This window comes from Engystomops pustulosus, chromosome 2 (genome assembly GCF_040894005.1).
Source record: "Engystomops pustulosus chromosome 2, aEngPut4.maternal, whole genome shotgun sequence".
NCBI classification, from domain to species: Eukaryota; Metazoa; Chordata; class Amphibia; order Anura; family Leptodactylidae; genus Engystomops; species Engystomops pustulosus.
The window spans coordinates 208,876,246-208,901,520 of record NC_092412.1 but is presented as its reverse complement, the minus strand read 5'-3'; the positions used below and the strand labels follow the sequence as shown (position 1 = coordinate 208,901,520).

The 25,275-nt window shown below is 41.5% G+C and overlaps 1 long non-coding RNA gene across 5 annotated transcripts in view; it reads left to right on the top strand.

Annotated features, from left to right (window-relative positions):
- Positions 1-24,390, top strand: part of LOC140119177 (uncharacterized) — a 60,713-nt gene extending 36,323 nt beyond the window's left edge. For 3 of the 5 annotated variants that reach the window (XR_011853341.1, XR_011853340.1, XR_011853342.1), the window contains exons 4-5: positions 1,934-2,036; positions 4,653-7,229. This is a non-coding gene — a long non-coding RNA (uncharacterized lncRNA). Of the gene's footprint in view, positions 1-1,933; positions 2,037-4,652; positions 7,230-14,987; positions 15,086-22,085; positions 22,209-23,987 lie in introns of those variants that run through there. The other 2 variants (XR_011853344.1, XR_011853343.1) reach the window with 2 other exon arrangements.
- The last annotated feature ends 885 nt before the right edge of the window (positions 24,391-25,275 follow it).

The following is a 25,275-nucleotide window of genomic DNA, read 5'->3' as shown; positions in this document are numbered from 1 at the left end:
TAAAACAACATTGGGGCACATATATCAAACTTTTGGCTTGCCTTTTTCTTTAATTTTTGAGACTTTTCATGGTGCTTGCTACCTTTTTTGCACATAAGATAGTCTCCCTTCAAAGTTTTCCATTGTCTAGCTTTCTGCAATGTTCCCTCAGTTATCACCTGAATCCAGATGCGAAAGTTTTTAAAACGTCACGAAACAGTCGCAAAATTTGGCGCAAATGTACGGCTGCCCCTGACCAGGCAAAGAAATTAGCTTAGAACTGATTGTGACTTCTGGAGACTTTTTGCAAATTTTGCTTTTGGATATGGATATTAAGCCATGTAGCTGTTTGAGAGGTTTAACTCCTGCTGCAGAAAACATTCCCCAAACCATGACACTTCCTAAACCTTTCACTGACTTCTTTACAAACTTTAGTTTCCCTCTTTGCCCAGCTTGTCAACAAACATAATGGGGCAAATTCATTAAGACTGGCATTTAGAACGCCAGTCTTAAAATTCCCCCCACTGCCGGTCCTGCTCCAATATTCACTTAGAGGCTCCGGCCTCTTAGTGAATACAGGCGCAAACTCTGCCAGTTCTGGCCTTTAGACCAGATCGGAACTGGCAGACTACTATAGTCTCCGCCGGTTTTCCGCCCAACCCTCCTCCTGGTTCCCTGCACAGTCGTCACCATATCGGAGTGCGGATCAGAGAAAGTAAAAAACTGGTGGGGACAAGGAGATTCATGTGGATTTGCCATTAAACTTGTGGTGAAGCCATAAAGAATATCCCCCAATTTTTCCCATCAGATGCAAATACATTAAACTTCCATCACTAAAATGAACTGTGGACCACTTTTCCTCTGACCACCCAACATGTTCCTCAGAGACTAGCCTTCTGATTCTTTCTGCTAATGAGAGGTTGGTCACTGCAGAGTGGAATTTCAGTCTGTATTCTCCTAAATAGCAAGACACTGTATGGCGATCCTTACCCTTTTTAGCGCTTAACTGGCAAGCAATTCCAGCTGCACTCTTGAATCATCCATGAAGATTCCCTGCATTATACTGTCCTTGCACTTGTCTTTTGAGGGCAAATCGCCTTCTTGGGGGACCTAAATGAATTTTTGATGTTAGAAAGATGCAATATTCTAGAAATCAGAGACTTGGAGCAACCAACTTCTCTTTCTATGGCTCATATGTCACCCCTTTCGCCTTCATCTAGACAACATGCTGATATATTGCCGGATTGGCAATATTGATAACCGTTGCAAGTAGCCATGGCTATCATTGGGCATTGCTGTTCGGCCATCAATCCGGCAATACGTGTGGGTCGCGTGTCTGAACCTGAACCCAAAGCATGAACGCTAGGTCCGCTCAATGAACTGATGAATGATGAAATAAGCTGAAGATACTGTTAATTTACTCATGTTAGAATGTGTTCACATATAACTACACAATAACCATGACATTATGGAAATTGTGTGTTGTTCTCTAATCTTGATCTCCAAGGTATATGTTATATGTGAATCAGAATCAGACACTTTGATAAATTTGATGCAGTATAAGGCTGAATTGTGTACAGCATGTAAAAATGGGCACCTATGTTGGACCTGATTAGTATGATGCAAGGACTTGCCTTCTGTCAGCCGGACAGTAGTGCTGCCACTGTATTAACTGTTGCAGTGCTGGCTGGCAGATGAAGTTCTCATTTTGGTATAATGCAAGATCTCCCCTTTTATACATGGTGTACAGTCCATGAGTTCGAGCCGACATGAGGGCTCTGCACTGTTCTATTACCCCAGTTATTTCTATCACACTGTTTGTTAAACCTTCCATCTAATTCTTAGAAACATTTAATGTAGCTCCATGTCACAATTCCTAATACAGAAACAATTCACCAAACAGTCATGTTTGTTAGTGGTTTCTACATTCATAGAATACCTGTTTTTTTTCTAGGGATATATAACATATAACCATGGGGCACTACTACAAGAAAGTATAATTGGGCCCTCTTTGAAATGGTCACCTTTTGCAGAATATAAGCCCAGCAAATGGAAAGGTTTGCCTAATAATTTCTCTATTCCACAATATTCTATGTGCCTTTTGCATGATTTTTGACATGTTTCTTCTCCATTGTCTTGCTGTTACCTGCTACCTTTGTAGGTATGCCAGTGGTTCTACCTTCCCATCACTGTCTACATATACTTTTTTTTAAATAAATGTATTGATATTACAATAGAACAAATATAACAATGATTACAATAAATTAACATGATTCAGTTATCCACTGATTTGCAAATCCCCAAATGTGTAGAGATGTGACTCAAATCCTAGCAAGCAGATACAGAAAAGCATACTGAAGGATATTTTTTTACAGTGGTTTAGTTAGAAGAAATGCAGCAATTGGGGAGTTATTAAGGACTCCCAAAGAAGCCACAAAACAAGAGCAATATACAGGCAGTCCCCTACTTAAGAACACCCGACTTACAGATGCCCTCTAGTTACAAATGGACCTCTGGATGTTGGTAATTTACTGTACTTTAGCCCTCGGCTACTATAAACAGTTATAACAGATATCACAGGTGTCTGTAATGAAGCTTTATTGTTAATCCTGGTTCTTATAACAATCCAACATTTTTAAAATCCTATTGTCACAGAGACCAACATTTTTTTTTGCTGTATTGTAAAATATACAGTTCTGACTTACATACAAATCCAACTTCAAAAACAAACCTACAGTTACCCGGGGACTGCCTGTATATGGAACTTAAATAGTAGCCGTCATTTCAAAAAACTTTTGATACGTTGTAGGGCAGGCAATTTTAAGCCCTTCTGCAATTGGAATAGTTACCCGAATCTTGCTCCTTCCTCTTGTATTCGGCAGACTTCCCCCTGTTGTCAGTGACTCCTTAGATGGCTGTTGCTAGGCACATTCCGTCTTCACTGAGCTGCTGAGAGGTAGAGAGGTAGAGACACCCCCTCTTCTCTCTCCCTGCAATCAGCTGTTTGCCTCACAGCTCAGTGCTCCAGCACTCATGTGCTTCCAGGAGCACTAATTAATGTAGTAACCACACAACTACACTTATCTCTCCCTCAGCTTTCCCTACACCTTTATATAAACAAATAATCCACACAGACACAAGATGCAGATAGATCACAAACCCCCCCCCCCACACACACACACAAACTCCACAGCAGGAAATTGCAGGAGAGATTCTCCAAGTCTTCAAGCTGTCCCATCATTGAGTGGTCATGGAGAGTTGTCGGCAGGAATGGTGCACCAGCCTGATAGTAGATGCAGGCTGGGATAGTTGAGGTGGAGCTGTGTCCAAATTGTGGAAGCTGCAGCTCTGGGTTAGAGTCTCCTGACTTATTTCCTGGGATGATTATCTGTGGCAGCACTGAATGTGTGCTGCACACACTGTCTCTCTCTTCACTCTGAACAGACTCCTGAGACAGACCATGTGCTGCCACTGCACAGGGGTTTTATACTCCTCCTCTCGAATCACACTCCAGCTAACAATACAGCCACATCATTGGATAATTACTTACACATAGTTAACTGTTGCCTTTCCAGGCAGTATCTTCAAGCTGCAATCACTAAGTTTCTCATGTTACAGCTTCTGACATGGAGAGGGGCACTTTTGCAACATTTACCTAACCCTTTGCATCAGCAGGGGTGTTGCATGGGCCTGGGCCTAGTATCTATAAGCTTTGGTCCTGATACAATATTATTATTTACATTTCCATTGAAAGGGAAACTATCATCAAGAACAGGCACAATAAAAGTTACTCACCCCCACTGTGTCTTTGTTACCCACCAGCATAATTGTTCCCCAAACTTTTCTGCCTTTCTCTACGTTGGCCCTGGCCGCTGGTGTGTCGCTCCGCCCAGCAACATTGGACGGTGAGAAGTTGTGCAGTGTCCTTCTGTGTAATCACTGCTAAATAGACAATGCAGTGAGAGGGACAGCAATCTTGTAAACACAGAGAGAGGACACGGAGAGGACTTCCTATCTTCTCAGCCATTGGGTTAATAAAGGTAGTGTAAAACGTAGGAAAATAAGATGTGCATTGTATAAATATATGACAAAAAACTGCAAAATATACTTCTAACACCAATTCCCATCATTAACAATCATCATTTGGAATACAGGTCCACTACTTAAGAACACCTGACTTACATATGACCCCCAGTTACAAAACGAACCTCTGGATTTTGGTAATTTACTGTACCAAACCCAAGATCTTTAACGTAACTCAGGGACTGTCTGTATTTTGTAACTTGTTGCAAATTACAGGATGTGGGTTGTTCCATGATAAAATTGAAAACCAAAATGGGAGAACAAATTACTGTAGCAAACCCTACTGAGGTTCCACGATCCGTCTCTGGCTCATCCAAACACTTTAGAGACCATCACGAAGGAGAGGAGAGTTACTGCTATTGAACAAGTCCAGTACCCCAGTAGAGGTGGAGATTTGACCCATACCTTACATACAAGGGGAGCTTTTTAGAATACTAAGCTTAAAAACTAGATATCATCTTGATACAAATTTTGAAACTGATCTAATCTACATGTATTAGTAAAATAAGGTTACACTTACCATTAATGTAATCTTCCTGAAATGATCATGTGATCATGTGAAATCTGTTTGTCTTTGTTCTCATTTGCAGGCTCTATTTCCATAAAAAGCCAGCCCTTTTTATTCATCTCATGACTGATGTATTTAAATGGACTAAATAAAAGTGACCCCCTGAGGTAGCGCGTTGGGTCGTTACTATTTATCAGTTCACATATTGCCTTATTAGGTTATATATCCTTTTATGTGTAATTGTTTTACAGGGGTTGGATTGGATTGTCAAATACATTATTATAGAGCAGTGATGACGAACCTTTTGGAGACAAAGTGCCCAAACAACAACCAAAATCCACTTCTTTACCGTGAAGTGCCAACAGGGCATTTGAAGCAGTAACTTATTGCTACCTGTTATTCCAAATCTTTCAATCGTATCAGCCCCCTGTGGCAACCAATACTCTTGAAATAAGGAGGGCAAATTCAGACATCATTGTAGCTTCTTTCCAGGGTCTCTCAGTAGAGTAAGACTGTTGGGTCCAGCAGGATGACCTCCAAAGGTATTGCAGTTCTGTCAGCACCTTCTCACTATTCCTGGAAGTCCAAACAGCCAATGAAGTGTCGCTTTAAAATAGCGCTGGGAGCATCATCTTTTAAGTTTCCTGGGACTGCAGGAAGTTTTGGTGGATTTGGTCCTATTTGGTGAACTCTGTCCTGGGGCGATGGTCTGAGTGCCCACAGAAATGGCTCCGAGTGCCACCTCTGGCACCCCTGCCATAGGTTCGCCACCACTGTTATAGAGCATTCCCAGTTGTATATAACAAGTGACATGGCTTTTTGATATTGAATATTATTGTTGATAATATTATTGTTGATCCTCACCTGTATTGAATATTTCATTATTGTTGTATCCTTATTATTAACTTTATATGTCTTGGTATATTTTATTAACATCTTGTCCCTAATCTGTATTGGATATGAGATCACCACCACAGAATTTTTAATTTGTTTTTAGGTTACCTTTTGACCGAAGGTGTTTTAATATTTGGTTATTTTTTGTGGTTATTGAGCTGTGATATCCTGTTTTAGGGATATAAATAAAAGTGATGTTTTAATGTTTTTTCTATGAAGATATGGAAATTCTTCCCTTTGTATGCATGTCCATTTTGTCTATCCACTGTGTATTTTTACCTTTTAACAAGAAGCAGAATCTATTTCAACACCATTTCCAAATTTCAGTGTTTTCAATACCTCAGCTTGTGCCAGAGAGATTGCTGCAGCCTATAAATGTGATGTACAGTATATGTACAATGTGACATTGCTGCAAGAGTTTTCCCTTTAATCAAAATCATCTCTTTAGTGATGCCCCCTTTTAGCTGTACATACAACTCCAAAAGCTGTCAGACTGATGCATGTTTTCTGAATGGGTAGAAGATAGTAGGCCTCTGCAAAGCACTTTTTGGACCAGATGTATCACTTTTTTTTGTGCCTTTTCATATTATTGCACTGTTTTTGCTCAAGTTTTGCGACTTAATACCAGCACGGCATGCACACAGCAGCGTGCGGGGAGAGGAGGTGAGCCAAGTCCTATATTTTCCTGGGGTACGGAGCGGTACGGCGACGTGCGTCCATTGCTGTCTGTGGAGGGGGGGGCATATATCGACCGTATATACGTTGGCCGTATATACATCCCCCATGCGGCAGTATGAATGTAGCCTAAAGGTGATTTAAACTGAGAAGCAACAATGAGCCATGTATCCCCAGCAGCAGAGCTCAGCCAGACACTACATACAGCCTCTGTTTACAGTTCTTGACCTTCTATTTGCAAACAATCTGCAAAAGCAGCAGCTCAAAGTAAGATAGCGGAGATGTGTGTAGGAGCTGCAGACAGGACAGAGAAGTGTCCCCAAATAGCAGGATGACCACACTGGTGTCTGAGGAGGATACTGGCCAGGAATACAGGGGGCAGCAGGAGATCAGCAGCGGGGATCCCCTCCAGGAGAAGTCACTGCTGAGGAGGTCTCTGGGTGCAGGGTGTCACACACCTGGGTGCTGCTGTGAGGGTTATTCACATGCTGGGGTGCGGGAGAGAAGCAGAGAGGAGCTTGTAGGAGGATCACATGTAACTGCCCCAATCTAACATTGCTCCTAAAGTAAAGTGATTAATAAGAGGCAGGAACTCAACTCATCACAGATGGTTGTAGCTTGTGATAATTCTGGCTTCAGAATTAAGGCGCCACAACGAGACTTGAGTGCAGAGCAATGATACATCTGGCCCTTTGTAATTAATGATATTTATATATGTATATTTAATAAAGAAAATCTACCATTTCACCATCAGTGCTGTTAGCAGCAGATTATCCAGATCATTCTCCTGTAGTGGAATAGTAAAAGGAACTTTATTTATGAACAGAGCTCACAGAATTTCTCAGCAAAAAGGATAACATGTCTGTACTGCTATCAGTCCATCTGCAGCAAGAAAGATGTCTGTGCTGAATCTTCCCGTCTCAGTTTTTTATTGAACAGCCTAACTTTATTAACATTTACAATATTTCCTAGACAAAGGCTCATGCATGCATTACATACAGAAGTAGTGGTTGCGTACAGTATTTTTATTCCAACAAGTACTTTGGTAGAGTCAGAGAAATCTGACTGCTGGCATACCTTTATAAAATATATTGCTCAGAAAACAGAAAAAGGGACTTTGTATAGAGCGCCTCAGGGCTCCGGCTACATGCCCCATGTAGCACTTGAAAGCCAGGAAAATCCTTGACAGCTTCACTAAGAAGAAAAGAATGGGATGTTGTAATTAACTTTTCCCCTATATAATTTGTCATTTGAGAGTCGTGTGTTAAAGTACTGTTGTCACTCAGCTTTATTAAAGTTTTTACATATTAGAAAATATCTTTATGTTGTGTTGTTTCTCTTTTATGCCTTTTAGTAAAAAGTGGATATTACAAGATGTGGGTGTGTCCTAGCACTGCATGACACTGTGCAATTAGTGAGGACTATATCACTGGTAACACCCAATTGAGAAACTCATTATAAGTTCTATAATTTTTTTCAGAGAGGAAAGAGAGGGAAAGAGAAAGAAGAAGGAGAGAGGTGGTGGTGGTGGTGGTGGTGGTGGTGGGGGGGGGGGTATTGAAAGAAAGAGCATTGTGCCTCCCCTATCTGGAACTCAGTTCTCTGTAGATTCGCCATCTCGCGCCAGAAGTGGGATTGAGCTGGTCAATTCCAAATAGCAGGGAGATGCCACAAAATAAGTTCTATAATTAATAAAAAAAGAACATCACTATGCAGGGGCATAACTACAGAGGTAGCATCCATAGTAGCTGCTACAGGGCCCACAGTGTCAGGGGGCCCCAGCATCATGATATTCGGTATGTATACAGTGGTGAACAAAAGTATTAGCATCCCTGCAATTCAGTCAGTTTTTACTCAGTTTTTTCTTTGGTATTATTATCCTTGTGTGTACCACATTGAGCATGGAGAAAAGAAAGAAGACCAAAGAACTGTCTGAGGACTGAGGAAGCATGAGCAATCTCAAGTCTACAAGTCCATCTCCAAAGACCTGAATGTTCCTGTGTCTTCCGTGCACAGTGTCATAAATAAATTTTGCATGGCACTGTGGATGTGGACGGAAAAGAAAAATTGATGAGAGATTTCAACACAAGATTGTGCGGTTGGTGGATAAAGAACCTGGACTAACATCCAAACAAGTTCAAGCTGCCCTGCAGTCCGAGGGTGCAACAGTGTCAACCCGTACTATCCATCAGCGTCTGAATGAAAAGGGACTGTATGGTAGGATACCCAGGAAGACCCCACTTCTTACACAGAGCATTCCAGCAGAGCATTGTAAGAAACTCATTGATGGTTACCGGAAGCGGCTGTTCGCAGTTATTTTGTCTGAAGGTTGTGCTACCAATTTTGGAGCTTTGTGTAAAATGAGCAATGAGTTGATTTTTTTTCATTCTCTTTTGTGTTTTTTCATTGCAAGCAAAATAAATGAAGATATTAATACCAAAAAATTTGTGATTGCAATCATTTTCTGCAAGAAGAAAACGAGAATAATCTGACAGAATTGCAGGGGTGCCATACACTGTATGCTGTATGTCTCTATTTGGTATTGTATGGATATGTGTAGTGTATATTGCTATATATGTGTATGTGTGTAAATATGGTGTATATATACTGTGTGTGATTGTAACTCACATGTATGAGTATAGAAATATGTATATTTTTTAAGTGGGAGGGGGGCCCCATTCAGAAGTCTGTTATGGGGCCCAGTCTCTTCTAGCTACACACCTGGTACTAAATTGAGATATTCAAACATATGCACCGCAATTATGATTTCACCGGTTGTGTTTTGGGAATGTCCCTGTCTAAAACACCTATGGGCCTGTATTCATCAACTGATTGTTAATTTGACTGGCATTTTATGTATTTTAACAGAAAAATTGAGTATATTGAAAATCTATATAACATACTATAATTAATAACCACGTAAAGAATTGGAGATTTACAATTGTGCCCAACATTATTGAGATTCTAAAGATGGTCAATTTGAACTTAAGTATCAGTAGGAATGAATGTTTTGAGTGCATGCAATGTACAAAATCAATGCTTCAGGTCTAGCAGTTATGTAATGATTCTGGATTTAAGGAGCCACCACAACACAAGAAAATTAAGAAAAATGGATTAACTATTTCATTTGCAAAGCTGAAGTAGCAACAGTTTGTGCAGGAATGTGTCTACAACAGACTCTGTAACCCACTGGTTGTCTGAACCTTTATGATTGTTTACATGTTTGTTTTAAGGGCCAGTAGATATTGGGGCTTATTTACTAAGGGTCAGCGGATTGCATTTCAGACGGACTTCCCGACATTTTCAGGATTTGTGCCACACACGATCAGATTTCGGCCCAGCGGCGCTGGCTTTCATGCGACAGAAATCAGGGGTGGGCTGTTGGGCGATCCGACTGATTCAGTGCGGGATTTAAGATTAAAATTGTGTCACTTTCATACATTGGGAAGAAGATGGTGAACTCAGGCGAACCTGAGCCAGGAAGTGACACATGCAGGATATCTTAGTGAATCGGGGCACAGTGTATTGTCGTTGGACAATGCACTTTCGGGAACTCCGAGGGACCGGGTAAGTAAATGTGCTCCATTGTACCATTTATTTCTCTTCAGTAATAAAAATTATAAAGAAACATTTAAACAGAATTATTATTTTAAGGAACACAATTATATAATAAAATTGATAGTCAATAGTGAGGACAGGTTTATCTGTATCCTGGATAAATTATATAAGCTGACATGAGGAGGTGTTTTCTTCTGCTTAATAGTCTTTAGAATGTAAGCTCTGTGCCGAATATACTGTATTCTTCAGTCACAATATACAATAAATTAGCCATCACAGTAGAGTTGTCTTTTTATAGCTAAACAATAACAAGGGCAATTGTATACATTCCTTATTAAGGTACTGGCTGCAGTAAATGGGTTATGGTATAATATTTTATATTATCTTCTATGCCCAGTAACAGATGCACAATTTAAAATAAAAAAAAGGAAAGAAATGATCCCTTCGAGGGAGAACTAGGATAAATCCACCATCACTGCATATTTTACTGCAAATGTCACAATTATTTTAAATATGTCCCTTCAAAGTAAAGAAAACAAGGAACATGAATATCATTTTCAGGAGGTGGGTAATTTTCTCCTCTATCTACATCACTTATGTGCCCGGGTCTGATCTGTTGCCAACCTTTCCATCTTTGGAACTATGTACTTGACATTTTACTTTTCCTGCTTTTTCGGCGCTACAGAATCGAGACGCCAGATATGAATTAACTCTGCAATTAACGGCATTAACCATTTTCAAGCCCCTGTGGACCGGGGAGAGGTCATTGCAATTAGATTGTTTGTTTTGTGCCCCTCACTCCTTGGCACTGAATGGGTTACTGCCGCTTAATTATTTGGTTTCACTTAACGGTAAATGGACATTAATTGTTAAGTTGCAATGTAGCTTGCTGGAAATGATATATTCCCTCTGTATCAACAGCTAATCAGTTCATCATGATAAAGGTCATTATATTAAGTGCCTCAGTCTTGAGCAGTGATTTGACTGCTTCTTACCCCCCTCATGCACTTTTTTTCTCTGCTTAACAACTTGGTCTTCAGCCAGCCATGGCATCGGTGGCGTAGTAACTCTAAGTACCACGTCTGCCGCTAACATGGCAGTTTAAATTGTCACTTTCTATTAAAAGGACTGAATCAGAAGGATTTTGAGGAGCAGCGTGCCGCACTGACAGTATAATTAAAAAGGGGAGAAAAAAAACAGTTTTTTGGGGATGTCAGTGCAAACACTGATTTAAATAGCAGTTCAGCAGCTGCTTGCTAATTTAAACTACAGTATTGCTTTCTATTAAAGAATAGACCCTGATTCTGATTTTTTTTCCCTGCCGTGTGACAGCCTGAATTGCGCTGTAGTGCCTGAAAAGGTACTTTCATCGTGCAGTGTACATGCTGGGGACGAGGAGTTCCCAGAGGAGATTCTGAAAGCCCCCTGCCCACATATTAAATAGGTATAATTACATAACCTTTAAGCTTGACTCTTTAAAACAGCATTTCATGTTTGAATGGAAAAATCTTTCCCCCTCTAGAAAGGAACATGCTGCACTGTATAATAATAATCAATGTCTCTGTGTAATTCCATTTCTTTCTTCTCACACAAAATATATAATTTCAAGCGGTCCATATGATGACTCCTGTAAGGTCTGCACGGCTGGTTTTCTATGATTCGCCTTTCAAATGATGACGGCAAGCATCTGAAAGTCTATGAGCGGAATACGTTTTCTCCATCTATCTGTAGCTGTTGTTTTATTTTTGGGATGATTTCCTTAATTATTGTGACATTTATTCTTGCAGTCATGTTATTTCTCGGGCTTAGTACATTGCTTCTCTCTGTGTTGTTTGGTTCCTCCTAGAAATTGGTCAATATACTGGCAGTCTCCAACGACGACTCCTAGTTAAAAATGGACCTCTCTGTCTACTGGGACACTGGTTAAGCTTTCTGGATGCTGGTAATTTACTAAACTTTAGCCCCAGTTTGCAATGGACAACATAAGTGTTATTAAATGTGTCTGCAATGAAACTTTATTGTTAATACTTGTTCTCAAAACAGCCTAAAATTATGAAGAATAAAAAACTATGTACCAGTTCCAACTTATATACAAATTCAACATTAGAATCAACCTACACAACCTATCTTGTTAGTAACCTGGGGACTGCCTGTATTGAACACTTACTGTTAGCACTCCTCTGTAAATGTCATGTTTGTCATAATATTCACCCCTTGAGGTGTATGGAGAGAGCTCACGGTCTGTATAACACAGCTTACACCCATCTGTTACTGCTGTGGTCGGTGCTTGCACCTAACAGAGCTGCCAGTGGGCGCTGCCGTCTTAGATGAACGATCGGTGCCCCCTGTGAAGGCATCGGAGGGTGGCGATGGGTAGCCATGGCAGCCTACAGTCTCATAGAGACTAGTAAGCCTGCCATGGATCTCTAATAGCCTGCAGATCAGCAGTAAAATGTCTATATACTGCAATACAGCAAAAGTTTTTTTTCCCTAGAAAACAGATAAAAATAAATCAACAGTAAAATTCATAAACATGTTAATTATCACCACGTCACCACCAATAGAACGTGAATGTCCGAATCACCACTTTTTTGCCATTTTTCCATCCATGAATATTTGAATAAAAAATCAAACATTAATTTAGGTCCCAACTTGATATAAATAAAGACGCCAGAACGTAAAACAGAAAATGACACCTTACATAAGTTTGTACCACAAAGTGTGAAAGAGTTGATGGCCTCAGAATTTGAACAAATGGCAAACTATTTTTTGTACAAAAGATTTACATTGTTTAAAATTCACTAAAACCCTAATAAGCAATAAAAGACGCAAAACCAGAGTGCAAACAAAAACACAGCAATTGAGTTTTTTTGTCAATTTCACTGAACTATGCACAATGGCAAAATATTATTGATAGTGATAAGGAAATGATGAATTATATTTTTAAAAAGAAGTATGGGTGTTTATGTGATTATGATATATGGAGTTTGTTGGAAACTGGTGTCTTTAAGAAATTTTCACAGCAGGATGAGCACTCGATTTTTACACTAATACAATGGGTTTGGGATCAGATCAAAAGGAAAAAAGGAGTAAATGGGTATTTGAGTGTAACACCACTGTGTGGATTTGTAAAATGGACTCCGGTATCGACGGAGTCTTTGAGATTTTGGAGGGGAAAAGGGGTTAGGTTTTTGCACCAGGTGATAGATCAAAGGGGCTTAAAATCCTTTGAGGGAATGGCTTTGGAATTTGGTCTAGGGGTGGGGGATTGGTTCTTCTACGCTCAACTTAAGAGTGCCCTAAGTGTTTGTCTCTCAGACAAAGACTTCCTGCAGGAAGAACACCCACTAAAGGATCTGTTGGATCCTACAACCCGGAAGGGTCTAATGTCTAGGGTCTACAAGATAATGATGCAAAAGAAGCATGCACCTCCCGCAATAGAATGCTTAGTCAAATGGCAGAATGACGTACCTGACCTGACAGCGGAGGAATGGGTAGACTCTCTACAGATGATGAGAAAAACGATCAAGAACATGTCTCATGTTATTTCTCAAATTTTCATAATACACCGAGTACACATGACGCCGAAACGGCTAAACTATATGTGGACTATATAAGACTATGCATGTAATAGAAAGATGTCCCACAGATGAATTATGGTCCTGTAAGGGACACTCAAATTGAAAATGTAAATTGCTTTCTTTGTGATTTTATCCTTTTGTAACTTATAACGTGTTAAAAAATAAAGCTTTATAAAAAAAAAAAAAAAAAAAAAATTTCACTGAACTTGGAATTTTTTTCAAGCTTTCCAGTACATTGTATGGAATATTATATGATACCACGAAAAATTTGTCCTGCAGATAACAAGCCTATAAACAGGCGTTGCCCTACTTAAGGACACTCGACTTACAGACAACCCCTACAGTAGTTAAAGACGGACCCCTCTGGGCACTGTGACACTTGTGAAGCTCTCTGGATGCCTTACTATAGTCCCAGACTGCAATGATCATCTGTAAGGTGTCTGTAATGAAGCTTTATTAATAATCCTTGGTCCCATTACAGCAAAAATTTTTTGAAACCACCATTGTCACCGGGGCAAAAAAAAAAAAAAATACAGTTTCGACTTGCATACAAATTCAACTTAAAAACAAACCTATGCAACCTATCTTGTATTTAACCTGGGGACTGCCTGTACATCCCTGTAAACAGAAAAATAAAAAAGTTATTGCTCTTGGAATGAGGGGAGTGAAAAACAGAAATACAAAAACGAACGAAGGGCTGGGTCCTTTAAGGGTTAATACATTTCAAGGAGGAATGGCATGATATAGATTTTCATAATGATCATCTTGTATGAGAAAAGAGGATCCAGAATTCTTATTTCATAGAGAATATGACAATTTACACAACATGCCAGGATAGGAGACTAGTTAGGAAGTTGCTAAGACATTACCAATACCTATTGTCAGGATCGGAGGTAGTGGATCCTCTGAACCACCGCGGATGATGACACAAGCCAACACCTGGGACCGAAGTGGCACCCGGTCTTCACCAGAGCCTGCCGCAAAGCACGATGGTTTTGCTGCGGCGTGGTACCACTAGATCGTTCCACAAGCGTGACTTGTCCACGGTGGCAGCCAATCTCATAGTCTGGGACAGGCAGGAGGTCAGGACAGGCAGCATGTGATCAGAGTTGGGGACAAAGCAACAGGTCGAGGCAGGCAGTGAAGGAGTGTAGTCAGAAACAGAACCGGGGTCACAACGGAAAATCACAATAATAGTGCAGGGCATCAGACAAAAGGCTTTCTCTAAGGAACAAGGCACGAAGATCCAACAGATCCTGGGAAATGGCCAGCAGCAAATTAAAGGTGTTCTGGCCCTTTAAATTTCCCGACCTGGACCGCAGATGGGAATCAGGAGCGGGGAGAGGTGAGCGCCATGCCTGCAAACACAGAGGGGCACAGGTGAGCCTGCGACCCGCGATAACAGTCGCTGGAGCACCCATGACCCCGTGACACCTATGTAGAGTGGGGGAAATAAGACAGCTTTTTGGTCTAGCCCATAATTTCGAGGTTGGAGTGTGATTGAGTGTATGGACAGGTATCTTTCATACAGGAAATAGGTTCAAAAGATACATTTAATACAGGTAGTGGGTGCAGAGTAGGATGAGCTGAGACAGAATTAATTTCTCATTTGGAGGGCATCAAATACTTATTTCATGCAATAAAATTCAAATTAATTGTTTAAAAATCATACAATGTGATTTTATAGATTTTTTTTCTGTCTCTCACAGTTGAAGTGACCTACAATTCTTTGTAGGTGGGAAAACCTACAAAATCAAATATTGAAGTGACCTACAACAAAAATTATAGACCTTTCCATTCTTTGCAGGTAGGAAATTTTCATCTTCAGGACCAGACACAATGGGGCAGATTTATCAGGCTGTCTGAAAGACAGAATATTTCTAGTTGCCCATGGCAACCAATCACAGCTCAGCTTTCATTTTACCAGTGCTCATGAATATTTTAAAGGGGAGCCATAGGCAATTAGAAATATTCTCACTTTCAGACAGCTTGATAAATCTGCCCGAATGGATGGCTTTTTAAAATCCCCTCTTGCTGTAGTTTTGCAACACCCCTGCCAATGTATAGGCAAGGGGGTTGTTGCAATTAAGGCCCTTTACCTGTTAGAATCCATCTGGTGAGCCTGCACAACTCACCCAAGGGATAATGCAGGGAGATCTCAGGTAATCTGCAGCTGTAGCCTCTGCCTGGAAAGGCAACAGTTAAATGGGTGTAAGATGTTATCCAATAATGTGGCTGTATTGTAAACTGGAATGTGATTGGAGAGGTGCTACCACCTGACCAGGGGGAGTATAAAACCCCTGTGCAGTGGGAGCTCATGGTTCAGTCTGCAGAGTCTTAGTCCAGACCTCTTGGTCTTGGCCTTAGTCTTGGTCTCAGGTCTTCTTTGCCTGTCAGCAGTCCAGACCACATGATCTGAGTGAAGAGAGAGACAGGGCACAGCATACCTTTAGTGCTGCCACAGAAACCAATCCCAGGATCTGAGCTCTAACCAGAGCTGCAGCTTCCACTGTTTGGACACAGCTCCATCTCAATTATCCCAGCCTTCATCTACTACCAGGCTGGTACTTTATTCCTGAGGACCACTCCTCAATACCACTCCAGTACCAGAATCCGAATATTCTGTTTGACTGTTTAGGCCTGTTGCCTGCTACCTGTTCTTCAATAAAGTTGATTTGCACAACGTTGCCTCCGTCTGATCCCTAGATACGGCTGTCTACCACTCATATTACAGACACTCAAGGGTTGCCCCAGGGAGAACCAATACATCAGCCTCTCCCTCCATATTTATTGCACACACAACCTGCTGGAGACCTTCCTGGCTGTAGGTCCACATACCAAGCACTGTGACATCAATGTGTCTGTTTTTTTACCCTTGTTCTTTTACTAGCTCCAATGATGCCAAAGATTTTTGCGTTGAAATACAAAGTTTTTTTTTACATATTAGTATTTTTTGCCCTATTTTAGTTTCCCTAAAATAGACATTTGAAGAAAATCTACCATCAAAATCAAGTAAACCAGGGGCACTTTCTCATAGATCCAGGCGCCATGACTGTGATAATATTCATATATTTGTTATCCTTGGCCTCCTTCCCTCGAAAATCATCTTTTACAATTATGCTAATGAGCACGGAGGAAGATGAGAGCTTCTGGGGATCGGGGAAGTGTGTATGTGATGTTTATTTTTTAAATAAATATGGGGTGTATGAGAGGGGAACCCACAATAGGGGGGTATGAGAGGGGGCCCACAATATGGGGAATATGAAAGGGGGCCAAAATATGGGTGGTATGAGAGGGGGACACAATATCGGGGGTATGAGAAGGGCCACAATATGAGGCTGAGATAAGCGGCCGCAATATGAGTAGGAGATGAAAGAGACCACAATGTGAGGGGAGATGAGAGGTCACAATATGAGAGGGAGATGAGAGGCCACAATATGAGGAGATGGGAGGTGCCCCTATATGAAGGAATGATGAGGGGGGCCATAATACGAGGTAGAGATGAGAGGTGCCACAATATGAGGGTGATATAAAAAGGGGCCACAATATGAGGAGGCAAAGAGCGGTCATAATATGAGGGGGAGATGAGTGGCCACAATATTAGATGGAGATGAGAGCAGCCACTATATGAGGGAATGATGAGGAGGGCCACAATATGAGGTAGAGATCAGAAGTGACACAATATGAGGTGGAGATGAGAGGCCACAATATGAGGGGGAGATGGCAGGGGGCCACACTATAAAAGGGTCACAATAGGAGCTGGCAGAGGCATTGATTGCTATTAATAAGTCCTATCTAATGCTGGAGCTAACATCAATGTTCAAAAATGGTCATGTGATGTCACACAGGTGTATGGCTCGTTAGTATCACACAGCTTTGATAACACTGTGAAATAACATGCCATGCATCTGTGTGACATCATATTCCATGATACATGGTGCCAGATTATAGACTATGTTGCCCCCACGGCTTTCTCTATTTTACAAGGCTAGCAGAGATTCAAATTTTTATGCTCTGTCAGCTGTTAATATTATTGTATAATTTATTATTATAGTGTTTAATTTATTATTATTTGGTCTACCAGGCTCTGTTGTATGTGGGGGTGTATGTGGAGTTTTTGGAGTCCCAAGGAAAGCCTGGAGACTCCTCAAAAGACCCCATGACAGGAGATAGGTAGCTGCAGGTAGTAACAGATTATGATATGAGTGGTTTGGGTTGTTGTCAGTTCATTACACATACAGAGCACCTTGTGTGGACACACCTTGTGTACCTTTAAATTGTCTCTGCCAAACAGGAGTAGAATCTGGGGGTCCATATCCAAAGGTGGGACTGGCCAGGTGCCTTAGGTGGGGTGAAATGCAGCTACTGAGGTAGGGATCTCATCCCTGTGAACGGCTATTTGGTCACAATCGATCAATCAGTGTAGGTAGGGGTATCTCTGTATCCCCATTGATAGGAGTAGTGCTGAATTCCTGTGCTCTTTAGCCGCAAGTTGCTTTGATGCCTTAGCAAGTATTTAAGGTATAAGGTTTCACGAACTTAGAACTTAGGTTCTGCTAGGACTTTGGTTGTCAATGATTGTATACATTTGTACAGCCTTTTCTGACTGTCCCTCTAGGTAAAAATTGATTAGACATATTTTGGCACAACAGTTGTATCTCTCCCTCCATACCTCGAAGCATGAGTAGAAAACATCTGGTGACTGGGTTAGGTGCATAGCTGTGGCATGTCTGTCACTGTGACACTCCTCACATATGCTCCAATGAAGAGGAACATCTGAAACATACCCCTAGACCCAACCAGGTCGAAACAGTGCTGTCTACAGTTGGAAGTCTGTTCCTTATGGAATAGATATACTGGTTTGGCTTAATCCCACATCATGCTTTTAGACTTCTTGTAGGTCATACTTGATGTTAAGGGGGCTGCCTTTCTAGGTAGCAAAAGCAGGTATTGTTTCCATTTACCACCTTGGAAAACTTATTTGCATTCTTCCCAGAATTCCCTAGTGGAGCATCTATGGCTTTAAGTCTCCACACGCCTTTAAGGTGGCCTTAATTGGCATTGTCTCCTTAAGGAGAACACCTACTGTATGACCCTTGTAAATCGTAAGGGTTCACCCCGTGGATGGTATCCAAATAGCACAGTCTAGACAAACTATGGTCTCTTTTAGCAAGTTCCAGTTTCATGAGCATATAACTTCCTTGACATCAATCTTTTCTTAGGGCTTTCATCTTGTAACTTTGAAGGATTGAAAACCTAGCATGAGGGAGGTAACTGATTCCCATCACTCTTCCAGGTTATAACAGAGCTCATCTAAGGGAGTGCATCTAAATTCTGGCCAGCAGATGGTAGTGTAGCAACAATACTTGTAATATATACCTTATATACTCGAGTATAAGCCTAGCTTTTCAGCACAAAAAATGTGCTGAAAAACCCAAACTCGGCTTATACTCGAGTCAAAAAAATAAATATATCTAAACTCACCTTTCCGGTGACCCCTGTATATCTTCTGTGCGATCTGTCTGGCAGCGGCGGCAGGCTATATACACTGGGGCAGGGTCTGGCAGGCTATATACACTGGGGCAGGGTCTGGCAAGCTATATACACTGGGGCAGGGCACAGAACACACATGGCTACAAGTTGACCTTAATTGGCAAAGTCTCATTAAGGGGGAAATTTGACTTCCTGACCCTAGTCAATAGCCTCTCACTCAGCCAAACCAGTTCCCTATGCTGTACTGATGAGACGCAACCATGTCAAAACTGTGCTGTCTAAAGTTGGGAATCGGTTTCTTCTGGAATAGATATACTGAATTGGCTTCCTGAAAGTCATGCTTGATGGTAAGGTGGCTGCCTTTCATGGTAGCGAAAAGAGTCATTGTTTGCCTTGTCCCATATTGGAAAACATATTTGCACATATCCCAGTGCCTTATGCTGAAATACAGCCCCACGCCATGCTATTCCCACCTCCAGATATCACTTGTGCTTTGATGGTGAAATGCACCATATAAATTTGGTTTCATCTGGCCAGACTATATTCTTCCAGTAATTTGCAGGCTTATGCAAATGTTGTAGAGCAAACTCTAAATACTCTTGAACAGCTTTTTGTTCAGCAATGGAGTCTTATATACAGGCAACGGAAGTTGAGTGCATTACTTTTTATTTTCTTTGAAACAATTTTGGCTGCGGATTCCAGGTTTTTCTGTATCTCTCTTGGATCTTAAACAACTCTTATTATAATTCTTTTTAATTCGGTTTGCAATCTTGAGCAGAGCACCTGGTAGTGACCAGTTTATAGTAAAAAAAAAAAGTTCACCATCTGGATTATTGTCCAATCAGTGCTCAATGGAGCCTTCAGTAGTAGTAGGCCAATAGTTGAACCCGCTGATATTATTTTTCAGCAAAAGGGTCACAGTGAATAAAATAACACAGACATGTATACACATTCTAGAAAATATATATTAACTACTATACATAAAAAGCACCACAGAAAAGTATGGTACCCAATAGCCTCTAGTAACATCAGCACATAATAGTAGCTGAGTAAAATATACAGACTAAGGCTACATGCACACTGCCGTGAGCCCGCCGCACCATAGACATGTCCTATCTTTTCCTGGGTTACAGAGCGGTACGGTGCCGCACGTGTGCGGCACCGTACCGCTCCCGCAGGGCGCCGTGAACCCATAGAAGTGTATGGGGGAAGTATATCGGCCTCATATACGTCGGCTGTATATACGTCCCCCATACTGTAGTGCGAATATAGCCTAACAGGGGGACATCACTTCAACAAGTGTTTTGCACAGCTTCATCTGGGAGACTAAGAGAATACAGTGCAAAACAGTATCATGGTGGTCGGCGCCAGCACTAGGCATACCTGGGCAAGTGCTGGGCCCCTAGTTACTGGGGGAGCCAACATAAGTGTCAGCATTCGGGATCAGTGGATCCTCTGGACCACCACAGGAGGTGGTACTGTGACACCTGGGACCGGAATTTAAGTGGCCTTGTCTTCACCAGAGCCCACCGCAAAGCGGGATGGTCTTGCTGCAGCGGGGTACCACCAGGTCGTTCCACAGGTGGGACTAGCCCGCGGTGGCAGCCTTGGTCGAGGTACCTTAGCAGAAGTCTTGTGGTCAGGTTCAGGATCAGGGTCAGGGCAGGTGGCAGAGATGCAAGGTCAAGTCCAAACCAGGGTCAGCAACGGGAGGTCCAGGAAGATGGGAACAGGAACACAGGAACTGACAGGAACACACAGGAGCACGAACGCAGGAACACGGGAACAGGAACGCAGGAACAAACAGGAGCACGGGAACACACAGGAACACGGTACCCAGGAATGCAGGCACTGGGAAGCTTTCTCTCTGGCAATAGCACTCAAAGATCTGATGTGGAAGGAAGGGAGGTGCCGGTTTATAAGGTGGAGGTGTTCAGCCAGCGCGCCAATCAGCGGTGCCCTGACCCTTTCCGACAGACGGCGTGCTCACGCCCTAGGAGGTGGGGACGCGCGGGCACGGCAGTCTGCTGGGGAGCATGAGTCGGGACAGGTGCGTACGGAGCTGTGGCTGGAAAGTGGGTAGGTACACGGAGGAACACGAGTGCGCCTGCAATCTGAGACAGTGATCGTGGGAGCACCTGTGACGATAAGATTGTACATAAGAAATCCATGGGGTAAGGGGGCTTCATTTTATGAATCCATAGGGGTTGAGGGGGGCTTTATATAAAATAACCATGAGCTGTTTGATAAACTAGGGAATATTTTGGGGAAAAGGAAACACTCTTAGATTCAAAATTTTTTATGCCGCCATGTGAGCTCACTGCAAAAGGGCCCATGGATGCTCTGTCACCCAGGGGCCTAATGAAACATGGAGCCGGGCCCTGAAGTTGATGTCCTCCTTTGGTCCGTTACCCTGCTACTATTGTAGGCTGATTTTATCTGAGGCTATTGGGTGCCATACTTTCTTTCAAGTTTGTTGATGAGTAAATGTTCAACCAAGATGTTGGGAGTAAGAAAATCTAGGCATGGCTGATTCTTTATATTTGCACTGCAGTAAAAGCATGTGCAGGCGGTCCCCTACTTAAGAACACCCTACTTACAGACGACCCCTAGTTACAAACAGCCCTCTGGATGTTGGTAATTTACTGTACCTTAGCCAGTAAACAGTTATCACAGGTGTCTGAAATTAAGCTTTATTGTTAATACTGTTTCGTATTACAATTTTTAAAATCCAATTGTGTGAAGATAATTTCTCATAAATGTAGTCATGTAGTCCCTTAGCAACAAGACTGTTTCCTTGGATACGGCCACCTCTGCTGGAGGGATTTCACAAAGAAACAAAAAGTTTTTGTATATGTAATGTCCAGAGGTTACCGCATAACACCACAGCCATCCTGTGGTAATTATTGCTGAAGCCAGGTGGTCAGGACTCAATAGCATATGTCTGGCCACCGCTGCCAAAATGTGAGGTGGTCAAATCCGAGGAAGCCATCCATCTCGTTTCTAAGGGTAAATGTGGCTACATTTCTGAGAAATTATCTTCACACAGGAACATTTTTTCAATAACATCCAATTGAAGAAATGTTCACATGTGGCAAATGAATTTAATTCAATGTAAATGCCCAGATGGGAAAACCCCTTTAATTCAAGTACTGTGACATTACTATGTATGATATTCGTGTAGTGGAACACTACTGTGTGAATTATGTCTGTATTATAACAATACTGTGACATTAATTTTGCGTAGCTCTCTGGGGGTAATTTATCATGAAAGAAAAAAATGGGTTGGCTCACCAGACTTCTATCTGTTATAGCTGTGCTCAGGAGCAAACCTGGACCGAAGACGACATGCATATACAAGTTGAAAGAAGTTATCCGGCACTAGCTGATAAAATCCATATCTTCCATCTTATAGCCTTCATCATACTGGTCATAGGGTAAGTTCAGTAAACACATTTTTTAACTTTTTTTAACTTGTAATTTATCATTAATCCGGCTCCTTACAGTTCATGTTGGTTTTGGAAATTTACTGCCATTAAAGTGGATTTTTCCCTTAACAAATCTGCTGGCAGTCTCATGCTATGTGGGTTGTCTCAAAAAACATGATTCAGGTTGTCTCAAAATTCATGAATTCAGTCCTATTGTGAAAACTTGTCTATGCAAATAATGAATTTGGTGCAAGAGAGTCTATGTCACAGTGAGTGTACAACGGCTAATGTTCATTTGGCACAATAGAAAGTCACAAAACGCCAATGTAACCTTAGTGAAACTCTACCAAGTAGAGTAATGCAACATTAGTTTGTGTATTTTCTCTGTGGCGTCACTGTGTGTATTAACCCAATGCTGTGACAACATGACACTACTGCGGCATCACTTTTTGTATCATTACTGTAACACTTATGCAGTCAGAGTTACATTACAACTCCAATGAGTAGGTTATAATTGTACTCTAACATTATTGTGGGTATTATCCCTGAACTGTGGCATTACTGTGTGCTTTATGTCAGCATTCTGAATACTTTCAGTATGATTCTTGACATATAGCACAACGTGGCAACCAAAAAACATACAGTATTAGCATTAAATGCAGAATATTCTGAACACTTTACTGAAGGTGTTGTGGTAGAGTTAGAACTTAATTCCGGGGTATACTATGGTACCCTATGCTTAAAGGAAATCTACCACCAGGATCAAGGAATGTAAACCAAGCACACTGACATACTAGTGTGTACCTACTCCAGCAGAAGCTGCTCTTCTTGTAGCTTCATATGCCTTTGTTTTTTTTTAAAAAAGAGGTTTTAAAAACTATGCAGACGAGCCTTTGGGGCTCCAAGCTCCATTGACATCTATAGAGCCTGGATCCCCAGAGGCTCATTTGCATAATTTGTGAAACCTTTTTATTGTAAAAAACAAGGTCCTAAGAAGCTAAAAGAAAAGCTGAACCTGCCAGAGGGGGAACTTACCAGTATGTCACCGTGCTTGGTTTACAATTCTTTATCCTGGTGGTAGATTTCCTTTAAGGTGTTGTACTTCTATCTTTGCTCTGTCAGTAGTGGTGAAGAGGGTGGCTAAAGAACAGGAAGATGTCTCAAGACCACTGGGGGTTGAGCGAGTATTTTTACATAGGTATTTATGACCATATTGGTAGGGATAGCCATACTCACGTACAGACACTCATACTCAGAGGCAAATCTTCATAAAAAGGACAAACATTTTGATGTCAAAGACTTGTACATTGAGACATGAATTCTTTTACTTCTCTGATGATCATTTAATTCTTCTGAAAGCTTGGCTACATTTGTGACTTAGATGCTTTCTGAAACGAGCAGCTGTAATAGGTGACATTTTATGCTAATAGCTCGTCATTTGCAGCTTGCAAGAGAGACCCTTGTGTTATTCAATATATTTCTTCTTAAGAGAGTTTTTGAGTTGGTAGACACAAATGAGTCATAACATTTAAGCTCTCTATCACATTCACAGCTGTTACAGTTATTACCCTGAAGGGCATTGAGATAGTCATCTTGAGATAAGTATCTATATGATGGTTAAATGTACAATTCTTATGTGGTCCCAATTGCATTTGTAACTTGAAAGCACGCTACATTTTATCACTTTTTCCTGTGGCAAAATTGAAACTGTGAAAGATCGATTTGCTTCTGACTCTTGAAAAAGAATATTATTCCAATGATTGAGATCAAAGATCATTTTCTTTACAGAATAATGGAAGTTTCGCTTGTATTTACTTTGCGAGAATCGTGGGGAGGTTGTTACACAGCCAGAGTGTTCGTACTTCAATCAAAAAGAAAAATGAGTATTGTACGAGAAGTTGTTGCATCTAATTGCCCGTATTATGGAGAATCCACTTGAATATGTATCATATAGGAGCAGCTAGTTTGTTAATATAGAAAACATTTATTGTAGATAATAGTATCCAGGTACTCTGAAGAGTCAGCTTAACTCTTTCCAGGGGGAATTCCTACCTTTTCAAGGAGCAGTTCATATCATATTGAGTCCCTAATAAACGTGAGCGCCACCTGCAGTGCGCTAAAGTATGGTTTACTCCAAAGGGTGGCACTCTGCAACTTGATAATAAGCTGATCATGATAGACACACTTATAACTGCATTATTGTATCTGTATTAGTACTTTCAACCGCTAAAATAATAAAATGGGAGAATGTATAAATGTTCTCATTAAATTATTTGTTTCATGCTTTAACCAAGGTTTTCTTTAGGTCACTACGTTTTTCACAGGCCTGGAAGTATACTGTCAAGAACTGATCCTCTCATTCTTCCTTAGGCTATGTGCACATAAATATCTCAGAATTTATAATACCACCATGTGAGTTCACTGCAAAGGGGCCCACTGAGGCTCTGTCACCTTGGGGCCTAGTGAAACCTGGAGCCGACCCAGTCTGCAACTGCATGTAGAATCTGCTGAGCAACCCCTTCTCTTTAATATGCCATCTGCAGATCATACACATCATACACTATGAACAATCTGCTCAGTTCCTCCTCCTCTATGGCCTGCTGCCTGCACAGAGGAGACTATGTACAATCTGCTCAGCTCCTCCTCCTCTATAGCCTGATTCCTGCACAGAGGAGACTACATACAATCTGCTCAGCTCCTCCTTCTCTATAGCCTGCTGCCTGCACAGAGGAGACTATGTACAATCTGCTCAGCTCCTCCTCCTCTATAGCCTGATTCCTGCACAGAGGAGGCTATATACAATCTGCTCAGTTCCTCCTCCTCTATAGCCTGCTGCCTGCATAGAGGAGACTCTGTACAATCTGCTCAGCTCCTCCTCCTCTATAGCCTGATTCCTGCAAATAGGAGACTATGTACAATCTGCTCAGCTCCTCCTCCTCTATAGCCTGATTCCTGCACAGAGGAGACTATGTACAATCTGCTCAGCTCCTCCTCCTCTATAGCCTGATTCCTGCACAGAGGAGACTATGTACAATCTGCTCAGTTCCTCCTCCTCTATAGCCTGATTCCTGCAAAG